At 38.8% G+C, this 7,100-nt stretch overlaps 1 protein-coding gene across 1 annotated transcript in view; it reads right to left on the reverse strand.

The window, feature by feature from the left end:
• Positions 1-6,154, reverse strand: part of NRBF2 (nuclear receptor binding factor 2) — a 74,189-nt gene extending 68,035 nt beyond the window's left edge. The window contains exon 1 of the mRNA XM_079900224.1: positions 5,999-6,154. The gene's annotated coding sequence lies outside the window, so the exon portion shown is untranslated. The remainder of the gene's footprint in view (positions 1-5,998) is intronic.
• Positions 6,155-7,100: the final 946 nt, after the last annotated feature.

Here is a 7,100-nt window from a genome sequence, read left to right on the forward strand (position 1 = left end):
GAAGAGATTATAGTTGAAAACGTCCCTAACATGGGAAAGGAAATAGCCACCCAAATCCAGGAAGCTCAGAGTGTCTCAGGAAGGATAAACCCAAGGAGAAAAACGCCAAGACACATAGTAATCAAATTGACAACAATTAAAGACAAAGAAAAATTATTGAAAGCAGCAAGGGAAAAACGACAAAAAACATACAAGGGACTCCCATAAGGTTAACAGCTGATTTCTCAGCAGAAACTCTACAAGCCAGAAGGGAGTGGCATGATACATTTAAAGTGATGAAAGGGAAGAACCTACAACCAAGATTACTCTACTTGGCAAGGACCTCATTCATTTGATGGAGAAATCAAAAGCTTTACAGACAAGCAAAAGCTAAGAGGATTCAGCAGCACCAAACCAGCTCTACAACAAATGCTAAAGGAACTTCTCTAAGTGGGAAACACAAGAGAAGAAAAGGACCTACAAAAACAAACCCATAACAATTAAGAAAATGGTAATAGGAACATACAGATGGATAATTACCTTAAAAGTGAATGGATTAAATGTTCCAGCCAAAAGACACAGGCTCGCTGAATGGATACAAAAACAAGACCCATATATATGCTGTCTACAAGAGACCCACTTCAGACCTGGGGACACATACAGACTGAAAGTGAGGGGATGGAAAAAGATATTCCATGCAAATGGAAATCAAGAGAAGGCTGGAGTAGCAATACTAATATCAGATAAAATAGACTTTAAAATAAAGAATATTACAAGAGACAAGGAAGGACACTACATAATGATCAAGGGATCAATCCAAGAAGAAGATATAGCAATTAAAAATATATATGCACCCAACATAGGAGCACCTCAATACATAAGGCAACTGTTAACAGCTATAGAAGAGGAAATCGACAGTAACACAATAATAGTGCAGAACTTTAACACCTCACTTATACCAATGGAAAGATCATCCAAACAGAAAATAAATAAGGAAACACAAGCTTTAAATAACACAATAGACCAGATCGATTTAATTGGTATTTATAGCACATTCTACCCCAAAACAGCAGATTACACTTTCTTCTCAAGTGCACATGGATCATTCTCCAGGACAGATCACATCTTGGGTCACAAATCAAGCCTCAGTAAATTTAAGAAAATTGAAATCATATCAAGCATCTTTTCCGACCACAACACTATGAGATTAGAAATCAATTACAGGGGAAAATATGTAAAAAACACAAACACATGGAGGCTAAACAATACGTTACGAAATAACCAAGAGATCACTGAAGAAATCAAAGAGGAAATCAAAAAATACCTAGAGACAAATTACAAGAAAACACGATGATCCAAAACCTATGGGATGCAGCAAAAGCAGTTCTAACAGGGAAGTTTATAGCAATACAATCCTAATTCAAGAACCAAGAAAAATCTCAAATAAACAATCTAACCTTACGCCTAAAGGAACTAGAGAAATAAGAACAAACAAAACCCAAAGTTAGCAGAAGGAAAGAAATCATAAAGATCAGAGCAGAAATAAATGAAATAGAAACAAAGAAAACAATAGCTAAGATCAATAAAACTACAAGCTAGTTCTTTGAGAAGATAAACAAAACTGATAAATCTTTAACCAGACTCATCAAGGAAAAGAGTGAGAGGACTCAAATCAATAAAATTAGAAATGAAAAAGGAGAAGTTACAATGGACACCATAGAAATACAAAGCATCATAAGAGACTACTACAAGCAACTCTATGCAAGAAATGGACAAATTCTTAGAAAGGTATAACCTCCCAAGACTGAACCAGGAAGAAATAGAAAATATGAACAGACAAATCGCAAGTAAAGAAATTGAAACTGTGATTAAAAATCTTCCAACAAACAAAAGTCCAGGACCAGATGGCTTCACAGGTGAATTCTATCAAACATTTAGAGAAGAGCTAACACCCATCCTTCTCAAACTCTTCCAAAAAAACTGCAGAGGAAGGAACACTCCCAAACTCATTTTATGAGGCCACCATCACCCTGATACCAAAACCAGACAAAGATACTACAACAAAAGAAAATTACAGACCAATATCACTGATGAATATAGATGCAAAAATCCTCAACAAAATACTAGCAAACAGAATCCAGCAGCACATTAAAAGGATCATACACCACGATCAAGTAGGATTTATCCCAGTGATGCAAGGATCCTACAGTATATGAAAATCAATCAATGTGATACACCATATTAACAAATTGAAGAAGAAAAACCATATGATCATCTCAATAGATGCAGAAAAAACTTTTGAAAAAGTCAACACCCATTTATGATAAAAACTCTCCAGAAAGTGGGCATAGAGGGAACCTACCTCAACATAATAAAGGCCATATAAAACAAACCCACAGCAAACATCACTCTCAATGGTGAAAAACTGAAAGCATTTCTTCTAAGATCAGGAAAAACACAAGGATGTCCACTCTCACCACTATTATTCAACATAGTTTTGGAAGTCCTAGCCATGGCAATCAGAGAAGAAAAAGAAATAAAATACATATTGGAAAAGAAGGAGTAAAACTGCCACTGTTTGCAGATGACATGATACTATACATAGAGAATCCTAAAGATACCACCAGAAAACTACTAGAGCTAATCAATGAATTGGGTAAAATTGCAGGATACAAAATTAATGCACAGAAATCTCTTGCATTCCTATACACTAATGATGAAAAATCTGAAAGAGAAATTAAGGAAACAATCCCATTCTCCATTGCAACAAAAAGAATAAAATACGTAGGAATGAACCTACCTAAGGAGGTAAAAGACCGGTACTCAGAAAACTGTAAGACACTGATGAAAGAAATCAAAGATGACACAAACAGATGGGGAGGTATACCATGTTCTTGGATTGGAGCAATCAATATTGTGAAAATGATTATACTACCCAAAGCAATCTACACATTCAGTGTAATCCCTATTAAATTACCAGTGGCATTTTTTACAGAACTAGAACAAAAAATCTTAAAATTTGTATGGAGACACAAAAGACCCCAAATAGCCAAAGCAGTCTTGAGGGAAAAAAACGGAGCTGGAGGAATCAGACTCCCTGACTTCAGACTATACTACAAAGCTACAGTAATCAAGACAATGTGGTACTGGCACAAAAGCAGAAATATACATCAATAGAACGGGATAGTAAGCTCAGAGATAAACCCACGCACCTATGGTCTACTAATCTATGACAAATGAGGCAAGAATATACAGTAGAGAAAAGACAGTCTCTTTAATAAATGATGCTGGGAAAACTGGACAGCTACATGTAAAAGAATGAAATTAGAACACTCCCTAACACCATACACAAAAATAAACTCAAAATGGATTAGAGACCTAAATGTAAAACCAGACACTATAAAACTCTTAGAGGAAAACATAGGAAGAACACTATCTGACATAAATCACAGCAAGAACTTTTTTGATCCACCTCCTAGAGTAATGGAAATGAAAACAAAAATAAACAAACGGGACCTAATGAAACTTAAAAGCTTTTGATAAGCAAAGGAAACTACAAATAAGATGAAAAGACAACCCTCAGAATGGGAGAAAATATTTGCAAACGAATCAACGGACAAAGGATTAATCTCCAAAATATATAAACAGCTCATGCAGCTCAATATTAAAAAACAAACAACCCAACACAAAAAAGGGTAGAAGACCTAAACAGACATTTCTCCAAAGAAAACATAGAGATGGCCAAGAAGCATATGAAAAGCTGCTCAACATCACTAATTATTAGAGAAATGCAAATCAAAACTACAACGAGGTATCCCCTCACACCAGTTAGAATGGGCATCAACAGAAAATCTGCAAACACCCAATGCTGGAGAGTGTGTGGAAAAAGGGAACCCTCTTGCACTGTTGGTGGGAATGTAAATTGATACAGCCACTATGGAGAACAGTATGGAGGTTCCTTAAAAAACTAAAAATAGAATTACCATATGACCCAGCAATCCCACTACTGGGCACATACCCACAGAAAACCATAATTCGAAAAGACACGTGCACCCCAGTGTTCGTTGCACCACTATTTACAATACCCAGCTCATGGAAGTAACCTAAATGCCCATCGACAGATGAATGGATAAAGAAGATATGGTATATTTATAGAATGGAATATTACTCAGCCATAAAAAGGAATGAAATTGGGTCATTTGTTGAGACGTGGATGGACCTAGAGACTGTCATACAGAGTGAAGTAAGCCAGAAAGAGAAAAACAAATATCTTATATCAACACATATATGTGGAACCTAGAAAAATGGTACAGATGAACTGGTTTGCAGGGCAGAAATAGAGACACAGATGTAAAGAACAAATGTATGGACACCAAGGGGGGAAAGCGGTGGTGGTGGTGGTGGTGGTGGGATGAATTGGGAGATTGGGATAGACATCTATACACTGATATGTATAAAATAGATAACTAATAAGAACCTGCTGTATAAAAAATTAAATTAAATTAATAAATTAAAAAAAAGAAATGCTATAAAAGATGTATCATGTGTGACCTTCCCATACATCTATTCTATCCTCAAGAGGGCCCAGAAGACAAAAAGGTATTGGGGAGTAGAGTACCAGCATCTCGAAAAAGCAATTTCATGAGTGATTTCCATAAATCAATGATGCAATTGGATGCAGTTTAAATGGGATCCTTGATTTTAATGGAAAAGGAAAGATACCAGAGTAGAAGGAGTTGATTTCAGGCACTTAACAAAAGCAAGATAATCATGGTAGTTACAGCAGACTGCAAGGCTGGAGTGGTAATCAAGAGTCTGACCTGATTTGGTGGAGACTAATTGATTTTGTTGTCCACCAACATCAACTCTCTCTGTTCTCTCTAATGAAGACTGCATTTTCAGCCTCCTTTTGGCTCTGTGTGGTTATGTGACTAGCTTGTGGCCAGTGAGATGTGTGAAGAAAGAAGAGAAGTAGGCAATTTCCAGGGTGTGTCTTTTTTTTTTTTTCGCGATACGCGGGCCTCTCACTGTTGTGGCCTCTCCCGTTGTGGAGCACAGGCTCCAAACGCACAGGCTCAGCGGCCATAGCTCACGGGCCCAGCCGCTCTGCGGCATGTGGGAATCTACCCGGACCAGGGCACGAACCCGTGTCCCCTGCATTGGCAGGGGGACTCTCAACCACTGAGCCACCAGGGAAGCCCCGGTGTGTGTCTTTTATTTATTCATTTATTTATTTTTAAATTTATTTATTTATTTATTTAGTAAAAGAAGAAAAAGAATGACAGAACCCAAGGACAAGACATAAACTGATTAGAACCAAATAGGCCCAAGATGGCGGACGAGTTGACTTCCACTAGACCTTGAGCCTCAGTATATGCTCATTGTAACATATCAGCAAGTTAAATGACACATCCACCAGCACCATGACAGTTCTGAGGCCGACCATCAAAGATCAAAAAGTGGGTGGTGGCCCAATGCCTGGAAATCTCTGCCCCTTCCCCAAAATAGCTGGAATACTCCTCCCATTCATTAGCCTATGAAATTACCCACCCCTATAAAAACTGACAACCCCATACCCTACTGCCTTTCTCACTTTCTGAGATGTTGCACACTCTGTGGAGTATGTCTCTCTCTAAATAATCCACAGGCTTCCCTGGTGGCGCAGTGGTTAAAAATCTGCCTGCTAATGCAGGGGGCATGGGTTTGAGCCCTGGTCCAGGAAGATCCCACATGCCTCAGAGCAACTAAGCCCGTGCGCCACAACTACTGAGCCTGCGGTCTAGAGCCTGCATGCCACAACGAATGGAGCCCACGTGCCTAGAGCCCACGCTCTACAACCAAAGAAGCCACCACAATGAGCAGCCCACGCACTGCAACAAAGAGTAGCCCCCACTTGCCACAACTAGAGAAAGCCCGTGTGCAGCAATATAGACCCAATGCAGCCAAAAATAAATAAATTTATTTTAAAAAAAGCACTTATCCTAAAAATAAATAAATAAATAAATAATCCACTTCTTACCTATCACTTTGTCTCTCACTGAATTCTTTCCTGGATGAGACGTCAAGAACCTGAGCTTCATTAAGTCCTGAAACCAGATGGGTGATCACACTTAAAAGACTGTGCGTTTTGACAGGGTGTGAGTCCCGGCCACTTGGGTTCAAGTCCTAATCTGGGTTTAGGCTGGGTTCGAGTCCTGGCACATGGGTTTGAGTCCCAATCTGAGGTACATGGTTTCACCAGGACTTGAGTGAGTCCCTAGAACTGGCCACCAAGTGTGGATCTTTGGCTTCTCGCAAGAAAGAATTCAAGAGCAAGCCATAGTAAAGTGAAAGCAGTTTATTTAGAGAGATACACATTCCATAGATAGAATGTGGTCTGTCTCAGAGAGTGAGAGTGGCCCTGGGAGAAACACATCCCATAGACAGACTGCTATCAGTTACTCTCCTACCTCTTTCTTTGCTTCTATAATCAGTGTACTTGGAAGGAGTAGTACATCCTTAGGGACCATTCTTGTTAACAGCTTATACCTCTCCTCCTTTTATATGGACCTCAGGGCACAATTCGTTGTTGTTGTTGTTGTTCTTTGTTTTTCAGCACTAAAATTCAAAACAAGTGGCCAAATGCATTTTGTATTTGTCTAGTTTTTACTTGAGCATAAATGAAATCTTTCCACACATGCTGATGGAAACCAATTTTTTTTAACATCTTTATTGGAGTATAATTTTTTACAATGTTGTGTTAGTTTCTACTGTATAACAAAATGAATCAGCTATATGTATACATATATCCTCATATCCCCTCCCTCTGGCATCTCCCTCCCACCCTCCCTATCCCACCCCTCTAGGTGGTCACAAAGCACCAAGCTGATCTCCCTGTGCTATGTGGCTGCTTCCCACTAGCTAGCTGTTTTACGTTTGGTAGTGTATATATGTCGCTGCTACTCTCTCACTTCGTCCCAGCTTACACTTCCCCTCCCCGTGTCCTCAAGTCCATTCTCTATGTTTGCATCTTTATTCCTGTCCTGCCCCTAGATTCTTCAGAACCTTTTTTTTTTTTTTTTAGATTCCATATATGTGTTAGCATACGGTATTTGTTTTTCTCTTTCTGACTTATTTCACTC

The sequence above is a fragment of the Stenella coeruleoalba genome, assembly GCF_951394435.1.
Source record: "Stenella coeruleoalba genome assembly, chromosome: 16".
NCBI lineage: Eukaryota > Metazoa > Chordata > Mammalia > Artiodactyla > Delphinidae > Stenella > Stenella coeruleoalba.